Source organism: Atractosteus spatula, chromosome 10 (assembly GCF_055471065.1).
Source record: "Atractosteus spatula isolate fAtrSpa1 chromosome 10, fAtrSpa1.hap1, whole genome shotgun sequence".
NCBI classification, from domain to species: Eukaryota; Metazoa; Chordata; class Actinopteri; order Semionotiformes; family Lepisosteidae; genus Atractosteus; species Atractosteus spatula.
In genome coordinates this window covers 27,659,705-27,683,497 of record NC_142715.1, presented here as the reverse complement: position 1 = coordinate 27,683,497, position 23,793 = coordinate 27,659,705, and the positions used below count along the sequence as shown (strand labels likewise).

General features: G+C 51.0%; 3 non-coding genes and 1 pseudogene across 3 annotated transcripts; 2 read left to right on the top strand and 2 right to left on the bottom strand.

The window, feature by feature from the left end:
• Positions 1-4,481: 4,481 nt before the first annotated feature.
• On the top strand, positions 4,482-4,598 carry LOC148827226 (U5 spliceosomal RNA). Its single transcript, XR_016093210.1, has one exon. It is a non-coding gene; the product is annotated as a U5 spliceosomal RNA (small nuclear RNA).
• Positions 4,599-5,185: 587 nt separating this feature from the next.
• On the bottom strand, positions 5,186-5,304 carry LOC148827225 (5S ribosomal RNA; annotated as a pseudogene).
• Positions 5,305-12,502: 7,198 nt separating this feature from the next.
• Positions 12,503-12,621, bottom strand: LOC148827224 (5S ribosomal RNA). The gene has a single exon (XR_016093309.1). It is a non-coding gene; the product is annotated as a 5S ribosomal RNA (ribosomal RNA).
• Positions 12,622-14,461: 1,840 nt separating this feature from the next.
• On the top strand, positions 14,462-14,625 carry LOC148827223 (U1 spliceosomal RNA). The gene has a single exon (XR_016093511.1). It is a non-coding gene; the product is annotated as a U1 spliceosomal RNA (small nuclear RNA).
• Positions 14,626-23,793: the final 9,168 nt, after the last annotated feature.

The window sequence follows — 23,793 nt, the reverse complement described above, 5'->3', positions numbered from 1 at the left end:
TTTGCCGTACCAGACGCCGCAACTGTCCCTGATCTCCGTCGGTTTGCCCACCACAGTTACATACCTCCCTAGGTACGCTGTTACCAGTTCCATTGGTACGTAGGGGTTGTATGTGAGGACTGTAATGGTCCTCTGGTTTGTCTTCCTCATAGGCTCAGGCCTGAAATCAGAGAAACCGGGGTGCTTACCTTTTTCTCTGATCATTTTCGTTGTCTTTTCATATGAGGCGTCCGTGGCCATGTAGGCCTCCATGTATCTCTCTGCCTTGTTGTCTTGCAGGCAGTAGAGATCTCCGGCCACCAACTGCAGGATCCCTCTCAGGAAGGTAATGAAAAAGGATTTCGCAGTTGGCATCGTCTCTGTTTTCTTGGTCCAGTGGAACCGGATCAGTGTCTTCTTGACTGCCATCTGGAAAGGAGAAAAAAGAAAAAAGGAGAGAAAGAGAGAGAGCAAGGTCCTGTGGAGAGGAGGGTTTAGCTGCTAAAGGAGCAGCGAGGGAGCCCTGGCTTTTGTCCTTGTGGGCAAAGCCCAGCTAGGTGCAGGCGCAGGAGGAGAGAGAGAGAGGGAGCGGATAGTGCTTCCGAGTCTCGAGGAAGAAAGTAAGCACCACGGGCAGGCCACGAGTACCTACTCCCAGCCAAGAGGCCAAGGAGGCGGAGCAAGAGAAAGGGTGAGGGCAGAGGATAGAGCAGAGAGAGAGAACGTTGCTGCCGGATCCCACCCAGCTCAGCTGCTACTTGGCCTTAACCCCCTAGGCTCAACCTAGTGCGATACCAGCTCAAGCACTCTTCAGGATCTTCGATCACCTTCTAGAACTTTGGAAAGACAGGAACTGCAGGCATGCCACTTGCACTTGATCTTAGCCAAAAGGCCGATAACATTGGATTCCAGCTCACTGGCCCTGCAAAACTTAGTTCAAGACTTTAAACTCTCAGACACATATAGATGTATATATCCCACAACAGCAGGATATACATGGTCAGGGAGGAATAGCAGCTCCAGAATTGACTATTGCTTTGTCTCAGCGAGAGTGAAAGTTGTTGGGGTCACTCTTCAGCCTGTCTTCTTCTCAGATCATCAGGCTTTAGGGTGTAGAGTGGAACTCCAGGGCGGGACTGTCTTTGGCCCAGGCCTCTGGAAACTCAACACAAAGCTGCTAGAGAACGAGGGGGTAGTATCCCGCTACAAGGAGAAACTATCACAGTGGCTGTCCTTGCAGTGTCTGTACGGGTCAGTAGGAAAGTGGTGGGAGGAGGTGAAGGTGAGGACAAAGGCCTTTTTCATGGCTGAGGGAAGGAAGGCTGCTGCCAGACGGAGAGGAGTGCTAGCCAGGAAACAGAGGCAGCTGCAGCGTCTCTACACGATGTGCTCGAGGATATCACCCTTTTAAAAAAGGACATCTGGAGCATAGCTGAAGAAAGTAGTCGAGGAGTGCTGTTAAGAAGCAGAGTGCAGTTCTTAGAAGAAAATGAGAAGTGTACTCGCTTCTTTTTCAGGAAAGTGGTAGGCTCCAAGTCTGTCATGGAAAGTGTAGTTGATGAGGAGGGACGAGAGAGAACAGAGCCGAGTGCTATCCTCTCCTGCACCGAGGCCTTCTACTCAAGACTGTACAGCTCTACAGAGGTAAAGGATGAAGAAATTCTTTTTTTCACCTCAAAGCTAGAAAACGTTTTGAGTGAAGAAGATAGGGAAGTACTTGAGAGGGATTTGACAGTAGAAGAGCTGAGACAGGCTATGGAGAGCTTACAGAAGGGGAAAACTCCGGGTGTTGACGGGCTCCCTAAAGAATTTTATTGCACCTTTTGGGATCTGCTTCAGGATCCGCTACTGCTCCTATTCGAGGAAAGCTATAAGACAGAATTGCTGCCTGACTCCTTAAGAGAAGGCACTATCTCTCTCTTGTTTAAGAAAGGAGCAAAGAATGACATAAAGAACTGGAGACCCCTCAGCCTGTTAGGCGTGGACACTAAGATCCTGTCCAAAGCCCTTTTCCTGCACCTACAAAATGTAGTGGCCTCACTGGTAGGGAAAGAACAGACTTGTGGGATAGCAGGACGCCTGATGAGCGACAACCTGGCCTTGTTGAGGGATGTCTGTCTGTACTCGGAGGATCGCTCCCTCCCTCTGTGCATTTTAGGTGTAGACCTAGAAAAGGCCTTTGACCGCCTAAACCGGCAGTACTTAACATCGATACTTGAGCACATGAAGTTTGGCCCCATCATGAGAAAGTGGATTAACCTGCTGTACACAGGTAGCAACAGCAGAGTAATGGTTAATGGCAATAGATCACGCCCCTTTGAAGTCTGTTCAGGGGTGAGGCAGGGCTGCCCATTATCCCCCTTGATATTCGTTTTGGCTATGGAGCCCTTAGCCTGTGCCTTGCGCCAGGATCAGGCCATTAATGGGATACCAGTGCCTGGAAGTGGGGGAGGAGAGGTAAAGACATCTCTATACATGGATGACGTCACCCTGCTCCTCTCTGACAATGCCTCAATTAGCAGAGCTCTGCAGTGCTGTGATAGTTTCTCTTTGGCTTCCTCTGCAAAAATTAACAAATCTAAGAGTGAGATTTTTTATCAGAACTGGAGGGAGCCAAAAGAAGGACATGATCTCAGGCTGCAAGAGAAGAGAATTAAGGTCCTGGGGGTGTATTTTGGAGAAGAGATGGGAACAGTAAATTGGCAGAACAAATTGCCAATCTTAAACAAAAAACTGATGCAATGGAAGGACCGAGACCTCACCATGACAGGGAAGGTGCTGGTCATCAAAGCTGAGCTCTTGCCTGTCTTGCATTTTCTGGCTTCTACCTTCCCAATCCCACACTGTGTTGCGGCGGTGCTGAGGAGATTGATGTTTCAATTTCTATGGGGTGGGAAGCAGGAAAGACTCAGAAGGGAAATAATGTACAGGCCACTACCCTCAGGGAGGAAGTCTGTCCCAGATATTGCTACGAAGCTGCTGTGCATTTTCCTGGCCTCTGTGCTGAGAGGCTTTGCAACAGCACCTGCAGCGCGTACCTGGACTTATTTTTCCAGGCTCTGGATAGGTAGGGAGGTGTTCAGAGTGAGGGGTGTCAGACCCAAGCTGGATGTCCCACTCTCTGACACATGCCCTGCAATCTATGGGACAGTTAAAAGTTTTCTAAGATCTCACCCAATTGGCCATATTCCCCTCCGAGATGTCAGCGTCCAAAATTGGAAGATTTCGTTGCACCCCAGAACAATAGGCAGACCCCTGTGGGCATTTTAACATCAGCCCAAGCAAGGAAAGTGTGGAAACACACATCCTCTAAGTTTCTGTGCAACATTCACAGAGATTTAGCCTGGAGTGTCATCCACCAGTGCTTACCGGTACGAACTTTCTTGTACCGTAGGGGCCTCACCCCCAGCCCTCGCTGCGTTAGGGTGGGCTGCGGCGAGGAGGAGACTGTGACCCATCTCCTGTGGTCCTGCTTTTTTGCTAAGGCCTTCTGGGCACAGTTTGAAGATTGGTTGCAAGCTCTCTCGCCCCAATTTACCCTGACCGCTGCTTTCGTCATATACGGCATCTCTCCTGTCAAACTTCCTCCTGACGTGTTTGACAGGATCTGGGCCGTGGTGAACAGTGGGAAAGACGCCCTGTGGAGAGTGAGGAACATGGGGCTGTTCAAAGGCATCGAGGTCCCAGTCAAGGCAGCAGGGAGCCTGGCCCTGTTCATCACCTGAGAGAACTATTACCTCAGAGATCTGTGGAGAGAAGGGAGGGAGGAAGCAGAAAATCTGTGGGAAATAGAGAGCATAGGTCAATATCTCAAGAAACTGTGAAAAACATTATCATGTTTAAGTAAAGAATGTGATTTGCACCAGAAAAAAAGAAATTGTTGCTATGTAACTGGTACCATGTCAAAATGTAATGAGATGTGATCATATATACTGTTTTAAGTAAGTATATTAATGTAAAGCTTTCTAAATTGTGATGTCCTGTACTTTTTTGTGAAAAGAAAATAAAGTTCTTAAAAATCGCCTTTTACTAAAGATTTCCGTGGAGAGGAGCATGAATGAGTTCCATGCAATTTTTGTGCTTCTCTGCCTTCGGGTGGGGCGCAGCTGGGCTGGTCAAAGAGAGAAAACAATCGCTCACAATCGCTCTTGTTACTGCGGTTGTGGCCATCTGTCCCGTGAGTCCTGGATCTCCGGCCTTCTGATTCCCACTCTTTTCACTGGCGGGCGGGATGTGTCCGGCCGCCGGGGATCTTGGGAACTCGATTTGCATAGCGGCTTCCCAGAGTGCGTCGTTTCCAGTACAGTGTGGCCGGTTGTTTTCCGAGTCATCGCGTCGCCACAGCACGGATTGGGCACGCCCGCAAGCCGAGAGCCGCAGGCGATGAGCCCGGAGCTGAACGGGCCACACCGGCTCGTTTGTGAGGCCAGGTGCATTGCCAACCACGACGGGTAGGGCAGAGGCTTTGGATGCGGCCTGGGCTCCTGCAGCTGAGTGGCCACGCACTCTGGTTTCTCTTCATCTCGTACAAATCTTTCGCCTTTTACTAAAGATTTCCGTGGAGAGGAGCATGAATGAGCTCCATGCAATTTTTGTGCTTCCCTGCTTTCGGGTGGGGCGCAGCTGGGTTGGTCAAAGAGAGAAAACAATCGCTCGCAATCGCTCTTTTTGCTGCGGTTGTGGCCATCTGTCTCGTGAGTCCTGGATCTCCGGCCTTCTGATTCCCACTCTTTTCACTGGCGGGCGGGATGTGTCCGGCCGCCGGGGATCTTGAGAACTCAATTTGCATAGCGGCTTCCCAGAGTGCGTCGTTTCCGGTACAGTGTGGCCGGTTGTTTTCCGAGTCATCGCGTCGCCACAGCACGGATTGGGCACGCCCGCCATCCGAGAGCCGCAGGCGATGAGCCCGGAGCTGAACGGGCCACACCGGCTCGTTTTTGAGGCCAGGTGCATTGCCAACCACGACTGGTAGGGCAGAGGCTTTGGAGGCGGCCTGGGCTCCTGGAGCTGGGCGGCCACGCACTCTGGTTTCTCTTCATCTCGTACAAATCTTTCGCCTTTTACTAAAGATTAATGGCCGGTTGTTTTCCGAGTCATTGCGTCGCCGCAGCACGTTTGTGAGGCTATAGATCACCTTTCCATCCTCCAGGTTTTCCTCCCAAAACCTACGGTACCAATGGCGACCCCTGCTGGCCGAGAGAGCAAAAGCTTGCAGCACCTGGTATTCCCAGGCAGTCTCCCATCCAAGTACTAACCAGGCCCAACCCTACTTAGCTTCCAAAGTCAGACGAGATCGGGAACATTCAGGGTGGTGTGGCTGCAAGCGAAAGCCATGGCGCCTGACTCGCTACTTGAAGCTGTGTGTGGCTGGGGCTCGCACCTCCCGAGCGGGACTGAAGGATCGTTCGTGTGCAGCTCTTTGGAAAGGAGCTTCTTTCCAAATCGCATTGTGTACCTGGATGTTGGCGAATGTGCTCCCTTGTGTTGACTTGTCCCGCACTGGAGGAGAACAAACAAACTGCTCGGAGGAGCACAAGGCAAGTCTTCACAAGACAAAAACCTCCAATGCACAGCACTCAAAACATTTCTGGGCTGTCGCGTGTTTATTTCAGCACATAAAGCGCACCAGTCCAACACGTCGGCCGGGCGCGCGGTGCCTCCGCCCTCTTGTGGCCTTGCGGCATCAGAGCAAGAGGCTCCTTCTCGCTGCCTTTCCGCTGTGTTGCAGAGCCCTGAGAGGGAACCTGGAGCGCACACTTTGTGGGGGGCGGGAGACCGCGTTCGCTCTCTGCCCCCGATCTCATGCGCGAGTGCTAAATCTCACGGCGCCAGCCAGCGGCCAGGAGACAAGTACAATATCGCGGGACAGGGGGGCCTCGTCATTGATTGTTACATATGAGACGGGGATTAGGAGGAGACCCCGACTGATTGGTAAAGGGGAACACTAACACCAGAGTGACAACCGCGTCGTCTCATATTGAGAGACGCCCTGGGATTTCTTAATGGCCAAGGAGGGTCGGGACCTCGGTTTTACGCCTCCCCCGAAGGACGGCGCCTGTTTGTGCAGCAGAGTGTCGCCATCAGGATGCTGGGGCATAAGAAAGCCACACAGACTGCAGGGTGAGCGCTCCCTACTGGTCCCAGTCACACGTCTTGCAGGAGCAGCAGCAACCTGAGCTTTTCCAGGGGGAATCTCCCATCCGGGTGCCGGCTAGGCTCACACCTGCTGGGCTGCCGTGGGTGAGCCCAGTCGAGAGTCGCAGGGTGAGATCTAGTCACCGGGGAGAAACGATACAAGCAAAGGATTACTCGGCTCCCAGCACTTGAAAAGGCCGACAAATGACTCGTTCCCGTCGGAGCTGAATGTACCTGCATGTGTCGTGTCGTCTACTTCCCCCGCCCCGCTGTATTTGTTGTATTGTCTTTGAAGCCGGCCCCCGAGACGAGACGGGCTGTTCCTGTGCCCCAATTAACACTTTACAGGTGCCATTCCCCGGCATTGTGGCCATTGTCGGTGGTCACACGTGATAAGATAAGGTGGAGGAGAGCGGGGCATGCCCAGCGCCAGACATTCAAGGAGGGGGCTGTGCGAGGTGAGGTGAGGTGCGACACGCCGGAGCCCCGACGCTGCTAATGCGGAGCACTTGTTGAACTGGCATTGAAAGGACGTGTGCGCACGGAGCGAGCCTTCCCTGCGGCGGAGCGTGGAAACTTTCTCCCCGCGCTGCAGGAGTTGTGTGCGCTGCAGCGGTGCCGAGAGAACAGCACAGAAGGCAGCAGGCTCTGGAGAGCGGGTAAGAGACAAACCTTGTGGGCAGGCGAGCAGGCCCGTTTTTTGGAAATTGCTGAAAAGGCTCCGGTGTTTGTTCGGTGTGTGGCAGGCGCACGACGCGAGCTTGCGTAGCGATCTGCCGGTCTGGTGTTATGCAAATGAGGCCGAATTGCGTCCCGGGACATGCTGCGAATGCGCATTGGCGACTGCAGATGTGTAGGAAACGGCGCGCTCGTTTTCTCGTTTTGCCCACCCTTTTGAGTGTTAGTGTGGCGTGTGAGTGTGCGAAAGAGTGGGCCCAGCAGGAGGCGGTGGTGTGCGGGGCGAGGAGCTGGCCTAGGCTGCGCGCTTTGTGCTGTGGGTGCGCACCGCTTGCAGGGGCTTGTACAGCTCATACTTACCTGGCAGGGGAGATACCTTGATCAGCCTGTAGGTGGAGTTGTTGGATTGTTTTCTTGTTTTGTGGAAGCAGTGTTTGTTTTGCAGTTTACAAAATGTCAACTTTTGGATCCCGCAAGAATGCTGTGCGTTTTGAGCTTTTGGATGACCTCTTCATGGATCGTATGCAGTTCAGCAGAAAAGTGTTGCAGAAGGAACTTGGCTTTGAACCTCGGCACTTGGATTTCATCTTCGCTCTCCCAGGTCAGAAAGCGTTTGAGGTTGTATTTGCTACCTATCCTCTGTTTGAACAATGTGTGGATGTGTTTGAGGCAAAAAGAGGGAAAGTTCCTGCTCTTGAGAAGATCAACTTGCAGCCTTTGACACAGAGAGAGAGGAAAACCGTGCATGTTGTTATGTTCTCGGAACTGGCAAAGACGGAGGACATTCACACCTGGCTTAACCAGTACTGCACCGTCCACCATGGAACTGAGGTTAGAGATGTTGACGGTATAAAAACAGGAGCAAGGAAATTCGAGGTTCGCTTGCTACCGGACAATGTAAATGGAGGCTTAAGGCACCTGCCCTCTACAATCCGGCTGGGCGCCTGCAATGGCTATGTTTTTTATGTGGGACAACCAAAGGTGTGTCGGCGCTGTGGTGCTGTGGGACACCTGGCATCGTCCTGCACTGTGAAATGCTGCAAGACCTGTGGCAAACAGGGACATTTAGCCTCTGACTGTTCAATGCTGCCAAAGTGCAATTTATGTGGCTCGGAAGGACACGTTTTTAAGAACTGCCCTCACGCCTACGCCAATAAACTCAAAATGAGAAAGGATGAGGCAGTGCTTGTTTCAGCCAAACCGGCCCGAAAAGCCAAAGCAAACAACAAGTCAAACAAAGAACCCTTGTTGGACAAAGACTCTCAGCCTCCAGCCAGGATCAGTCCTGCTGTGGCTCCGGGGCCGGTGGAAGAGAGATCCACTACGCCCCCACAACCGCAGACTGCACCAGACAAGCACGAGGGTTTGAAAACCCCCGAGAACAGCGAGGACCCCTCCCCCACTCCTGCTCCTCAGAACGAGGGCCAGTGTGGGGCCCCCCGGTGGAGCGGGTCCAGCGAGGATACCCAGGATTCAGCGGAGCTGCTTTTCCCAGACTCTGCAAGTGCTACAGACGCCCTCCTCTCCTCCATCCAGTCCATCACAGAGGATCTGCAGCAGCTGGTGGGTGAGGGGGAAGAGGAGACTGGTGCATCGGCTGCACCCCTTTCCCCTCAGTGCTCCCAGGAGCTGGACGTGAGGAAAAGGAAAAATGACTCTGTTTTCTCCCCGAGCGAGGAGGAAGGAGAGCATGGTGATGGGGACAGCTGGAACCCCTCCACCCCTCCCTCTACCCCCTTCCTTGAAACGGACTCCGTGAACGCTTTTACTGCTGCCACCCTGATGAAGGCTCTTTCAGAGGATGGCTGGCAGGAAATTGGTAAGAAGAAAAAGAAAAAGAAGAAGGTAATAGGTGAGACAGAAGAGAAATGTGTTTTGTAAAGACTGGTTCCACTTTCTTATGTAATATGGCTCTAAACATAATTTCTCTTAACACCAGAGGTATCAATGACAGAGTTAAATGTCAGTCTGTCTTTGATTACCTCCAGCAGAGAGAGGGAGATGTGTTGATGTTGCAGGAGTGTGCTTTAGCCTATCAAGAGAGGTATAAAAGCTTTGAAGATAGGTGGGATAAAGGGCCTTCTGTTTGGTCAGGGGACAATAACAACAGAGCCTCTGGCGTGGCCATTCTTTTCAAAGGATGGGCTTTCAAATTGAAAAGTATTCAAAGGGTCATAGATGGCAGGTTGCTGTGTGTGGATGTGGAATGGGGGACCGTTAACCTGCGGCTAATCAATGTGTATTGTCCTACTGACGTGGGAGGAAGGGTGGAGCTACTCAAGGCACTCTCTCCCCTATTGTTATGTAGCACAGACGTGATAGTGGGAGGGGATTTTAATTGTATCTTAGAGCACACAGACAGGCAGTCTAGCTCTCCGATAAAATTGGATTCCAGCTCACTGGCCCTGCAAAACTTAGTTCAAGACTTTAAACTCTCAGACACATATAGATGTATTTATCCCACAACAGCAGGATATACATGGTCAGGGAGGAATAGCAGCTCCAGAATTGACTATTGCTTTGTCTCAGCGAGAGTGAAAGTTGTTGGGGTCACTCTTCAGCCTGTCTTCTTCTCAGATCATCAGGCTTTAGGGTGTAGAGTGGAACTCCAGGGCGGGACTGTCTTTGGCCCAGGCCTCTGGAAACTCAACACAAAGCTGCTAGAGAACGAGGGGGTAGTATCCCGCTACAAGGAGAAACTATCACAGTGGCTGTCCTTGCAGTGTCTGTACGGGTCAGTAGGAGAGTGGTGGGAGGAGGTGAAGGTGAGGACAAAGGCCTTTTTCATGGCTGAGGGAAGGAAGGCTGCTGCCAGACGGAGAGGAGTGCTAGCCAGGAAACAGAGGCAGCTGCAGCGTCTCTACACGATGCTGCACAGTGGCTTCGATGTGCTCGAGGATATCACTCTTTTAAAAAAGGACATCCGGAGCATAGCCGAAGAAAGTAGTCGAGGAGTGCTGTTAAGAAGCAGAGTGCAGTTCTTGGAAGAAAATGAGAAGTGTACTCGCTTCTTTTTCAGGAAAGTGGTAGGCTCCAAGTCAGTCATGGAAAGTGTAGTTGATGAGGAGGGACGAGAGAGAACAGAGCCGAGTGCTATCCTCTCCTGCACCGAGGCCTTCTACTCAAGACTGTACAGCTCTACAGAGGTAAAGGATGAAGAAATTCATTTTTTCACCTCAAAGCTAGAAAACGTTTTGAGTGAAGAAGATAGGGAAGTACTAGAAAGGGATTTGACAGTAGAAGAGCTGAGACAGGCTATGGAGAGCTTACAGAAGGGGAAAACTCCGGGTGCTGACGGGCTCCCTAAAGAATTTTATTGCACCTTTTGGGATCTGCTTCAGGATCCGCTATTGCTCCTATTCGAGGAAAGCTATAAGACAGAATTGCTGCCTGACTCCTTAAGAGAAGGCACTATCTCTCTCTTGTTTAAGAAAGGAGCAAAGAATGACATAAAGAACTGGAGACCCCTCAGCCTGTTAGGCGTGGACACTAAGATCCTGTCCAAAGCCCTTTTCCTGCGCCTACAAAATGTAGTGGCCTCACTGGTAGGGAAAGAACAGACTTGTGGGATAGCAGGACGCCTGATGAGCGACAACCTGGCCTTGTTGAGGGATGTCTGTCTGTACTCGGAGGATCGCTCCCTCCCTCTGTGCATTTTAGGTGTAGACCTAGAAAAGGCCTTTGACCGCCTAAACCGGCAGTACTTAACATCGGTACTTGAGCACATGAAGTTTGGCCCCATCATGAGAAAGTGGATTAACCTGCTGTACACAGGTAGCAACAGCAGAGTAATGGTTAATGGCAATAGATCACGCCCCTTTGAAGTCTGTTCAGGGGTGAGGCAGGGCTGCCCATTATCCCCCTTGTTATTTGTTTTGGCTATGGAGCCCTTAGCCTGTGCCTTGCGCCAGGATCAGGCCATTAATGGGATACCAGTGCCTGGAAGTGGGGGAGGAGAGGTAAAGACGTCTCTATACATGGATGACGTCACCCTGCTCCTCTCTGACAATGCCTCAATTAGCAGAGCTCTGCAGTGCTGTGATCGTTTCTCTTTGGCTTCCTCTGCAAAAATTAACAAATCTAAGAGTGAGATTTTTTATCAGAACTGGAGGGAGCCAAAAGAAGGACATGATCTCAGGCTGCAAGAGAAGAGAATTAAGGTCCTGGGGGTGTATTTTGGAGAAGAGATGGGAACAGTAAATTGGCAGAACAAATTGCCAATCTTAAACAAAAAACTGATGCAATGGAAGGACCGAGACCTCACCATGACAGGGAAGGTGCTGGTCATCAAAGCTGAGCTCTTGCCTATCTTGAATTTTCTGGCTTCTACCTTCCCAATCCCACACCGTGTTGCGGCGGTGCTGAGGAGATTGATGTTTCAATTTCTATGGGGTGGGAAGCAGGAAAGACTCAGAAGGGAAATAATGTACAGGCCGCTACCCTCAGGGGGGAAGTCTGTCCCAGATATTGCTACGAAGCTGCTGTGCATTTTCCTGGCCTCTGTGCTGAGAGGCTTTGCAACAGCACCTGCAGCGCGTACCTGGACTTATTTTTCCAGGCTCTGGATAGGTAGGGAGGTGTTCAGAGTGTGGGGTGTCAGACCCAAGCTGGATGTCCCACTCTCTGACACATGCCCTGCAATTTATGGGACAGTTAAAAGTTTTCTAAGATCTCACCCAATTGGCCATATTCCCCTCCGAGATGTCAGCATCCAAAAACTGGAAGATTTTGTTGCACCCCAGAACAATAGGCAGACCCCTGTGGGCATTTTAACATCAGCCCAAACAAGGAAGGTGTGGAAACACACATCCTCTAAGTTTCTGTGCAACATTCACAGAGATTTAGCCTGGAGTGTCGTCCACCAGTGCTTACCGGTACGAACTTTCTTGTACCGTAGGGGCCTCACCCCCAGCCCTCGCTGCGTTAGGGTGGGCTGCGGCGAGGAGGAGACTGTGACCCATCTCCTGTGGTCCTGCTTTTTTGCTAAGGCCTTCTGGGCACAGTTTGAAGATTGGTTGCAAGCTCTCTCGCCCCAATTTACCCTGACCGCTGCTTTCGTCATATACGGCATCTCTCCTGTCAAACTTCCTCCTGACGTGTTTGACAGGATCTGGGCCGTGGTGAACAGCGGGAAAGACGCCCTGTGGAGAGTGAGGAACATGGGGCTGTTCAAAGGCATCGAGGTCCCAGTCAAGGCAGCAGGTAGCCTGGCCCTGTTCATCACCCGAGAGAACTATTACCTCAGAGATCTGTGGAGAGAAGGGAGGGAGGAAGCAGAAAATCTGTGGGAAATAGAGAGCATAGGTCAATATCTCAAGAAACTGTGAAAAACATTATCATGTTTAAGTAAAGAATGTGATTTGCACCAGAAAAAAAGAAATTGTTGCTATGTAACTGGTACCGTGTCAAATGTAATGAGATGTGATCATATATACTGTTTTAAGTATGTATATTAATGTAAAGCTTTCTAAATTGTGATGCCCTGTACTTTTTTGTGAAAAGAAAATAAAGTTCTTAAAAATCGTAAAAATCATGAATGAGTTCCATGCAATTTTTGTGCTTCCCTGCCTTCGGTTGGGGCGCAGCTGGGTTGGTCAAAGATTAGGTGAGATTAAGATTAGTTGAGGCCATAGATCACCTTTCCATCCTCCAGGTTTTTCTCCCAAAACCTACGGTACCAACGGTGACCCCTGCTGGCCGAGAGAGCAAAAGCTTGCAGCACCTGGTATTCTCAGGCAGTCTCCCATCCAAGTACTAACCAGGCCCAACCCTGCTTAGCTTCCAAGACCAGACGAGATCGGGAACATTCAGGGTGGTGTGGCCGCAAGCGAAAGCCATGGCGCCTGACTCGCTACTTGAAGCTGTGTGTGGCTGGGGCTCCGCGCCCCCCGAGCGGGACTGAAGGATCGTTCGTGTGCAGCTCTTTGGAAAGGAGCTTCTTTCCAAATCGCATTGTGTACCTGGATGTTGGCGAATGTGCTCCCTTGTGTTGACTTGTCCCGCACTGGAGGAGAACAAACAAACTGCTCGGAGGAGCATAAGGCAAGTCTTCACAAGACAAAAACCTCCAATGCACAGCACTCAAAACATTTCTGGGCTGTCGCGTGTTTATTTCAGCACATAAAGCGCCCCAGTCCAACACGTCGGCCGGGTGCGCGGCGCCTCCGCCCTCTTGTGGCCTTGCGGCGTCAGAGCAAGAGGCTCCTTCTCGCTGCCTTTCCGCTGTGTTGCAGAGCCCTGAGAGGGAACCTGGAGCGCACACTTTGTGGGGGGCGGGAGACCGCGTTCGCGCTCTGCCCCCGATCTCTTGCGCGAGTGCTAAATCTCACGGCGCCAGCCAGCGGCCAGGAGACAAGTGCAATATCGCGGGACAGGGGGGCCTCGTCATTGATTGTTACATATGAGACGGGGATTAGGAGGAGACCCCGACTGATTGGTAAAGGGGAACACTAACACCAGAGTGACACCCGCGGCGTCTCATTTTGAGAGACGCCCTGGGATTTCTTAATGGCCAAGGAGGGTCGGGACCTCGGTTTTACGCCTCCCCCGAAGGACGGCGCCTGTTTGTGCAGCAGAGTGTCGCCATCAGGATGCTGGGGCATAAGAAAGCCACACAGACCACAGGGTGAGCGCTCCCTACTGGTCCCAGTCACACGTCTTGCAGGAGCAGCAGCAACCTGAGCTTTTCCGGGGGGAATCTCCCATCCGGGTGCCGGCTAGGCTCACACCTGCTGGGCTGCCGTGGGTGAGCCCAGTCGAGAGTCGCAGGGTGAGATCTAGTCACCGGGGAGAAACGATACAAGCGAAGGATTACTCGGCTCCCAGCACTTGAAAAGGCCGACAAATGACTCGTTCCCGCCGGAGCTGAATGTACCTGCATGTGTCGTGTCGTCTACTTCCCCCGCCCCGCTGTGTTTGCTGTATTGTCTTTGAAGCCGGCCCCCGAGACGAGACGGGCTGTTCCTGTGCCCCAATTAACACTTTACAGGTGCCATTCCCCGGCATTGTGGCCATTGTCGGTGGTCACACGCGATAAGATAAGGTGGAGGAGAGCGGGGCATGCCCAGCGCCAGACATTCAAGGAGGGGGCTGTGCGAGGTGAGGTGAGGTGCGACACGCCGGAGCCCCGACGCTGCTAATGCGGAGCACTTGTTGAACTGGCATTGAAAGGACGTGTGCATACGGAGCGAGCCTTCCCTGCGGCGGAGCGTGGAAACTTTCTCCCCGCGCTGCAGGAGTTGTGTGCGCTGCAGCGGTGCCGAGAGAACAGCACAGAAGGCAGCAGGCTCTGGAGAGTGGGTAAGAGACAAACCTTGTGGGCAGGCGAGCAGGCCCGTTTTTTGGAAATTGCTGAAAAGACTCCGGTGTTTGTTCGGTGTGTGGCAGGCGCACGACGCGAGCCTGCGTAGCGATCTGCCGGTCTGGTGTTATGCAAATGAGGCCAAATTGCGTCCCGGGACATGCTGCGAATGCGCATTGGCGACTGCAGATGTGTAGGAAACGGCGCGCTCGTTTTCTCGTTTTGCCCACCCTTTTGAGTGTTAGTGTGGCGTGTGAGTGTGCGAAAGAGTAGGCCCAGCAGGAGGCGGTGGTGTGCGGGGCGAGGAGCTGGCCAAGCTTCGCGCTTTGTGCTGTGGGTGCGCGCCGCTTGCAGGGGCTTGTACAGCTCATACTTACCTGGCAGGGGAGATACCTTGATCAAGAAGGAGTTTCACCCAGAGCGAGGCTCGGCCATTGCACTCTGGCTGTGCTGACCCCTGCGAATTCCTCAAATGTGGGAATCTCGACTGCATAATTTCTGGTAGTGGGGGACTGCGTTCACGCTCTCCCCTGATGTGCTTGGTCCAATATCAGATACGGAAGAGTTATGACACCACGAGCTGCGAAAGGATCCCAGTTCGATAGGAGTCGATGCCACTGCTGGTTCCCGGTTTCTTTTAGTTAGAGGTCCGGAGAAGCATTTCAAGCTGGTTACGCTACTCCTTCCGGACATTCATTCCCTTTTCAAAGTCAGTCATTTTGCTGTAGTCTGCATTATTTAGGCTGATTATCGAGGTTAGCCTTTATTTGGTCATGGGAGCCTCGGTACTGTATGCTAATTCTCAAGACAGTTTCACCCATTTTCTGATTGCTAGGTTCTGTACCAGTGCAGACATGTCAAACAGTGAATGGCTGTACCTCTATTGTATCCGTGCTCAATGAATGAAATCAGTAATAAATGAATATATGTATTGTTATACGAAAAACAAGTGGTTTATCGACTCATCTTCATTTGCAGATTTAGAGGCAGCTCCGATATTCGGGGGAGGCGTAAATCCGAGGTCCCGACCCTCCTTGGCCATTAAAAAATCCCAGGGCGTCTCTCAAAAAGAGACGCCGGGGGTGTCACTCTGGTGTTAGTGTTCCCCTTTACCAATCAGTCGGGGTCTCCTCCTAATCCCCGTCTCATATGTAACCATCAATGACAAGGCCTCCCTGTCCCGCAAAACGAGAAAACGAGCGCGCCGTTTCCTACACATCTGCAGTCGCCAATGCGCAGTCGCAGCATGTCCAGGGACGCAATTTGGCCTCATTTGCATAACACCAGACCGGCAGATCGCTACGCAAGCTTGCGTAGTGAGCGATGCCACACACCGAACAAACACCGGAGCCTTTTCAGCAATTTCCAAAAAATAGGCCTGCTCGCCTGCCCACAAGGCTCCGTCTCTTACCCGCTCTCCAGAGCCTGCTGCCTTCTCTGCTGTTCTCTCGGCACCGCTGCAGCGCACACAACTCCTGCAGCGCGGGGAGAAAGTTTCCACGCTCCGCCGCAGGGAAGGCTCGCTCCGTGCGCACACGTCCTTTCAATGCCAGTTAACAAGTGCTCCGCATTAGCAGCGTCGGGGCTCTGGCGTGTCGCACCTCACCTCACCTCGACATACGACATACGACACTTCTTTACGCAGAGAGTGGCGGGAGTGGGATGTCAGGGCCTGACGATACTACTTTACGCAGTTAGTGGTGGGGGTGGGATGTCAGGACCATACGACACTTCTTTACGTAGAGAGTGGCGGGGGTGGGATGTCAGGGCTTGACGACACTGCTTTATGCAAAGAATGGAGGGGTGGGTGTCAGGGCTATATGACAGTGCTTTCCGCAGAGAGTGGTGGGGGTGTGATGTCAGGGCGATACAACAGTGCTTTACATAGAGAGTGGTGGGGGTGGGATGTCAGGGCCATATGACACTGCTTTACACAGAGAGTGGTGGGGGTGGGATGTCAGGGCTATACGACAGTGCTTTACGCAGAGAGTGGTGGGGGTGTGATGTCAGGGCCATACTACAGTGCTTTACGCAGGGAGTGGCGGGGGTTGAATGTCAGGGCCATATGACAGTGCTTTACGCAGAGAGTGGAGGGGCTGGAATGTCAGGGCTTGACGTCACTGCTTTAAGCACAGAGTGGACGGGTGGGTGTCAGGGTCATACGACACTTCTTTACGCAGAGAGTGGCGGGATTGGGATGTTAGGGCCTGACGATACTACTTTACGCAGTTAGTGGTGGGGGTGGGATGTCAGGTCCATACGACACTTCTTTACGTAGAGAGTGGCGGGGGTGGGATGTCAGGGCTTGACGACACTGCTTTATGCAAAGAGTGGAGGGGTGGGTGTCAGGGCTATATGACAGTGCTTTCCGCAGAGAGTGGTGGGGGTGTGATGTCAGGGCGATACAACAGTGCTTTACATAGAGAGTGGCGGGGGAGGGATGTCAGAAGCATACGACACTTCTTTACGCAGGTAGTGGCAGGGGTGGGATGTCAGGGCCTGACGATACTGCTTTACGCAGATAGTGGCGGGGTTGGGATGTCAGGGCTTGACGTCACTGCTTTAAGTACAGAGTGGACGGGTGGGTGTCAGGGCCATACGACACTTCATTGCGTAGAGAGTGGCGGGGGTGGGATGTCAGGGCTTGACGACACTGCTTTATTCAAAGAGTGGAGGGGTGGGTGTCAGGGCTATACAACAGTGCTTGACGTAGAGAGTGGTGGGGGTGTGATGTCTGGGCCTGACGATACTACTTTACGCAGTTAGTGGTGGGGGTGGGATGTCAGGGCCATACGACACTTCATTGCGTAGAGAGTGGCAGGGGTGGGATGTCAGGGCTTGACGACACTGCTTTATGCAAAGAGTAGAGGGGTGGGTGTCAGGGCTATATGACAGTGCTTTCCGCAGAGAGTGGTGGGGGTGGGATGTCAGGGCCATATGACACTGTTTACACAGAGAATGGCGGAGGTGGGATGTCAGGGCTTGACGTCACTGCTTTATGCAGAGAGTGGAGGGGTGGGTGACAGGGCTATACAACAGTGCTTGACGTAGAGAGTGGTGGGGGTGGGATGTCAAGGCCATACGACATTTCTTTACGCAGGGAGTGGCAGGGGTGGGATGTCAGGGCTTGACGACACTGCTTTATGCAAAGAGTAGAGGGGTGGGTGTCAGGGCTATATGACAGTGCTTTCCGCAGAGAGTGGTGGGGGTGGGATGTCAGGGCCATATGACACTGTTTACACAGAGAATGGCGGAGGTGGGATGTCAGGGCTTGACGTCACTGCTTTATGCAGAGAGTGGAGGGGTGGGTGACAGGGCTATACAACAGTGCTTGACGTAGAGAGTGGTGGGGGTGGGATGTCAAGGCCATACGACATTTCTTTACGCAGGGAGTGGCAGGGGTGGGATGTCAGGGCCATATGACACTGCTTTATTCAATGAGTGGAGGAGTGGGTGTCAAGGCTATATGACAGTGCTTTCCGCAGAGAGTGGTGGGGGTGTGATGTCAGGGCCATACGACAGTGCTTTACACAGAGAGTGGTGGCGGTGGGATGTCAGGGCTTGACGACACTGCTTTATGCAGAGAGTGGAGGGGTGGGTGACAGGGCTATACAACAGTGCTTGACGTAGAGAGTGGTGGGGGTGGGATGTCAGGGCCATACGACATTTCTTTATGCAGGGAGTGGCAGGGGTGGGATGTCAGGGCCATATGACACTGCTTTACACAGAGAGTGGCGGGGTTGGGATGTCAGGGCCATATGACACTGCTTTACACAGAGAGTGGTGGGGGTGGGATGTCAGGGCCTGACAACACAGCTTAACGCAGAGAGTGGAGGGGTGGGTGTCAGGGCCATACGACACTTCTTTAGGCAGAGAGTGGCAGGGGTGGGATGTCAGGGCCTGAAGATACTGCTTTACACAGAGAGTGGAGGGGGTGGGATGTCAGGGCTTGACGACACTACTTTATGCAGTGAGTGGAGGGGTGGGTGTCAGGGCCATACGACACTTCTTTACCTAGAGAGTGGCGGGGGTGGGATGTAAGGGCCTGACGATACTTCTTTACGCAGAGAGTGGCGGGGGTGGGATGGCAGGGCCTGAAGATACTGCTTTTCGCAGAGAGCGGTGGAGGTGGGATGTCATGGGTATACCACAGTGCTTTCCACTGAGAAAGGTGGGGGTGGGATGTCATGGCCATAAGACACTTCTTTATGCAGAGAGTTGAGGGATTGATGTCAGGGCCATATGACAGTGCTCCACTCAGGCCTCTGCTTGAATTTGTACTCCTCCTCTCTCTCCCTACCTCTACCTCTCCCTCTCTGTGGGGCCAGCAGGAGGTGCTCACCCTGCGGTCTGTGTGGGTCCTATTGCCCCAGTATAGTGATGGGGGACACGATCTGGCCCACCAGCGACGAGCAGGTTACCAGATCTAGACAAAGGGGGCAACTCTTAGTCGTATGAGCTTAGTCACACATCGCAGCGATTAAAAAAACAAAACAAACATATTATGTCCATTACTAACGACTTTTTTTTCCTACATTGAAAGTCTCTTTCCCGGGTGATTTTCTAGCGCGACTGGGGCTCTTCATTTCTCCTCGGTGTCTCAGCGCGGGCGGATTTGAAACAGACCACAGAACCTGCCGCTGCAGTGCTCTCGGTTAGGGGCTCTCATCCTGCATCACCAATCTTCCACAGGAGGGACGGAACTGGATTTCTGTCTGGAAAATAAACTCCAGAGTGAGAGAGAGAGAGCAGAGAGGGGTAGGGAGAGGTAGAGAGAGGTAGAGCGGTAGAGAGGTAGAGAGAGGGAGAGAGGTGGAGAGAGAGGGGGTTAGGGAGAGAGGGAGAGGTAGAGAGAGGGAGAGGTAGAGCTAGGTAGAGAGGTAGGGAGGGGAAAAGGGAGAGGTAGAGAGAAGGAGAGGTAGAAGTAGGGAGATAGAGGGAGGAGGAGTAAAAATTCAAGAAGGAGAAAATCCACAACACAACACAGGCGTCGGCATGCATGGGCTACAAAAGGAACAAGTAAAATGTTTCTTCCGGGCTGAAAAGAGAAGGAAGTAAAACACACCGTTGCGGCGCTACGACACGAAGACGCCGAGCCAGTTGAGCACAGCAAACCCAACCTGTTCTCACAAGTTCCCTGCGCTTCATGCGAAATAAAAGCTGCTGAGTTAAATCAGGAAAGCGGTAACTATTAGGACTGCTCACTGTTCCTCAGGCTAGGACAGGAGAGCACACACTGTATTATTATTATTGAGAGACAGGCTCACTGTCTGTTCCTCAGGCTGGGACAGTGGATCACACACTGTATTATTATTGAGAGACAAACTCACTGTCTGTTCCTCAGGCTGGGACAGTAGATCACACACTGTATTATTATTATTGAGAGACAGGCTCTCTGTTCCCAAGACTGGGACAGGAGATCCCACACTGTATCATTATTATTTAGAGACAGACTCATGGTCTTTTCCTCAGTCTGGGACAGGAGGTCACACACTATATTATTATTGAGAGACAGGCTCACTGTCTGTACCTCAGGCTGGGACAGTAGATAACACTGTATTATTATTATTATTAATATTATTGAGAGTCTGGCTCACTGTTCCCCAGGCTGGGACAGGAGATCCCACACTGTACTATTATTATTGAGAGACAGGCTCACTGTCTGTTCCTCAGGCTGGGACAGGAGATCACACACTGTATTATTATTATTTAGAGACAGGCTCACTGTCTGTTCCTCAGGCTGGGACAGGAGATCACACACTGTATTATTATTATTGAGAGACAGGCTCACAGTCTGTTCCCCAGGCTGGGAAAGGAGATTGCACACTGAATTATTATTATTGAGAGACAGGCTCACTGTCTGTTCCTCAGACTGGGACAGGAGATCAGACACTGTATTATTATTATTGAGAGACAGGCTCACTGTATGTTCCCCAGGCTGGGACAGGAGGTCATACATTATATTATTATTATAGAGAGACAGGCTCACTGTATGTTCCACAGGCTGGGACAGGAAATCACACTGTATTATTATTATTGAGAGACAGACTCACTGTCTTTTCCTCAGTCTAGGACAGTTGGTCACATACTGTATTATTATTATTATTGAGAGACAGGCTCACTGTTCCTCATGCTGGGACAGTAGATCACACTGTATTATTATTATTGAGAGACAGGCTTACTCTCTGTTCCACAGGCTGAGACAGGACATCACATATTGTATTATTATTATTGATTGACAGGCTCACTGTTCCTCAGGCTGGGACAGGAGATCACACACTGTATTATTATTATTATTGAGAGACGGGCTCACTGTCTGTTCTTCTGGCTGCGACAGGGGATCACACACTGTATTATTTTTATTGAGAGACGGGCTCACTGTCTGTTCCTCAGGCTGGGACAGAGGATCACACACTGTTTTATTATTGAGAGACAGGCTCACTCTCTGTTCCTCAGGCTGGGACAGGAGATCACACACTGTATTATTATTATTGACAGATAGGCTCACTGTGTCTTCGCTTGGGCTTGAACAGGAGATCACACACTGGATTATTATTATTGAGAGACAGGCTCACTGTCTGTTCCTCAGGCTGGGACAGGAGGACATACACTATATTATTAGTATAGAGAGACAGGCTCACTGTATGTTCCCCAGGCTGAGACATGAGATCACACTGTGTTATTATTATTGAGAGACAGTCTCACTGTCTGTTCCTCAGGCTGGAGCAGGAGATCACACATGGTATTATTATTACTGAGAGACAGGCTCACTGTCTGTTCCTAAGAGTTGGACATGAGATCCCACACTGAATTATTATCATAGAGAGACTGGCTCACTGTATGTTCCCCAGGCTGGGTCAGGAGATCACACTGTATTATTATTATTATTGAGAGACAGTCTCACTATCTGTTCCTCAGGCTGGAGCAGGAGATCCCATACTGTATTATTATTATTGATTGACAGGCACACTGTTCCTCAGGCTGGGACAGGAGATTGCACCCTGTATTATTATTATTGACAGATAGGCACACTGTGTCGTCATTTGGGCTGGGACAGGAGATCACACACTGTATTATTATTATTGAGAGACAGGCTCACTGTCTGTTCCTCAGGCTGGGACAGGAGATCACACACTGTATTATTATTATTGTGAGACAGGCTCACGGTCTTTTCCTCAGGCTGGGAGAGAAGATCACACTGTATTATTATTATTGAGAGTCTGGCTCACTGTTCCCCAGGCTGGGAAAGGAGATCCAACACTGTAGTATTATTATTGAGAGACAGGCTCACTGTCTGTTCCTCAGGCTGGAACAGTAGATCACAGTATAATAGTATTATTATTGAGAGTCTGGCTCACTGTTCCCCAGGCTGGGACAGGAGATCCCACACTGTATTATTATTATTATTGAGAGACAGGCTCACTGTCTGTTCCTCAGGCTGGGACAGGAGATCACACACTGTATTATTATTATTGAGAGACATGCTCACTGTTTGTTCCTAAGACTGGGACAGGACATCCCACACTGGATTATTATTATTGAGAGACAGGATCTCTGTCTGTTCCCCATGCTGGGACAGGAGATCACACGCTGTAATATTATTCATGAGAGACAAGCTCACTGTCTGTTCCTTAGGCTGGAACAGGAGATCACACACTGTATTATTATTATTTAGAGACAGGTTCACTGTTCCTCAGGCTGGGACAGGAGATCAGACTGTATTATTAATATTGAGAGACAAGCTCACTGTTCCTCAGGCTGGGACAGGAGATGACACACTGTATTATTATTATTGAGAGACAGGCTCACTGTTCCTCAGGCTGGGACAGGAGGTCACACACTGTATTATTATTATTGAGTGACAGGGTCACTGTCTGTTCCTCAGGCTTGGACAGGAGATCACACTGTATTTTTATTATTGAGAGACAAGCTCACTGTTCCTCAGGCTTGGACAGGAGATCACACTTTATTATTATTATTGAGAGACAAGCTCACTGTTCCTCAGGCTGCGACAGGAAATCACACACTCTATTATTATTATTGAGAGACAGGCTCACTGTCTGTTCCTCAGGCTAGGGTAGGATATCACACACTGTATTATTAGTATTGAGAGACAGCCTCAGTGTTCCCCGGGCTGGGACAGGAGATCACACACTGTATTTTTATTATTGAGAGACAGGCTCACTGTTCCACAGGCTGGGACAGGAGATCACACTGTATTATTATTATTGAGAGACAAGCTCACTGTTCCTCAGGCTTGGACAGGAGATCACAAACTGTATTATTATTATAGAGAGACCTGCTCTTTCCTGACTGTTCCTTAGGCTGGGACAGCAGATCATAATCTGCTTCATTATTATTGAGAGACTGGCTCACTCCTGTCTGTTCCTCAGGTTGGGACAGGAGGTCACACACTGTATTATTATTATTGAGCGACAGGCTCACTGTCTGTTCCTCAGGCTGGGACAGGAAGTCACACACTGTATTATTATTATTGAGAGACAGGCTCACTGTCTGTTCCTCAGGCAGGGACAGGAGATCACACAGTTTTTTTCATATTATTGTTGAGAGACTGTCACGATATTAGTTCCCCCTCCTTAAGGGTGCTCCAGCCCTTTCACTTAAGACTTTATTCTCTGCACCTGTTTCCCATTCCCAGCCCACCTTAAAAGCCAGGCGCTGACGCTCATCCGGGCTCTGCATCTGATTTCCATATCGTGCGAGTCCGGGACCTGGAAGCGCCTGGTCCCGTTAAGGTTTTAACCTCTGTTCCCGTTCCTGTTCCCCGTCCGCCGGTTCCGACCCGGCCTTCGTGGTTTTTAACTTGTTCTGATGGATCTCCTGGTTTTGGACTTACCCTTGCGTTTTGGATTATCTCTAAGGACTACTCTCTCAGATTGTTCGCCTCGGCCACACCTTCCCCGTGCACCAGCGCACCTTGGACACGCCCCCTTGTCTTCAGCCCCGTTTTCCTGCATGATGTTTCCCCAGTGTTTCCCCACTCCGTCGGACTGTGTCGTCCGCATAGGGTCCGGAAAGAACTGTTCGTGACAGAGACATGCTCACTGTCTGTTCCTCTGGCTGGGGCAGGAAATGACACACCGTATTATTATTACTGAGATACAAGCTCACTGTCTGTTCCTCTGGCTGGGACTGGAGATCACATACTGTTCTATTATTACTGAGAGACATGCTCACGGTTTGTTCCTCAGACTGGGACAGGACATTCCACACTAGGTTATTATTATTGAGAGACAGGCTCACTGTTCCTCAGGCTGGGACAGGAGGTCACACACTGTATTATTATTATTATTGAGAGACATGCTCACTGTTCCTCAGGCTGGGACAGGAGATCATACTGTATTATTTTTATTGACAGATAAACTCACTGTTCCTCAGGCTGGGACAGTAGATCATACTGTATTATTTTTATTGACAGATAAACTCACTGTTCCTCAGGCTGGGACAGTAGATCACACACTGTATTATTATTATTGAGAGACAGGCTCACTGTCTGATCCTCAGGCTGGGACAAGAGATCACACACTGTATTATTATTGTTGAGAGACAGGCTCACTGTTCCTCAGGCTGGGACAGGAGATCACACACTGTATTATTATTATTGAGAGACAGGCTCGCTGTCTGTTCCTCAGGTTAGTACAGGAGATCAAGCACTGTATTATTATTATTGAGATAAAGGC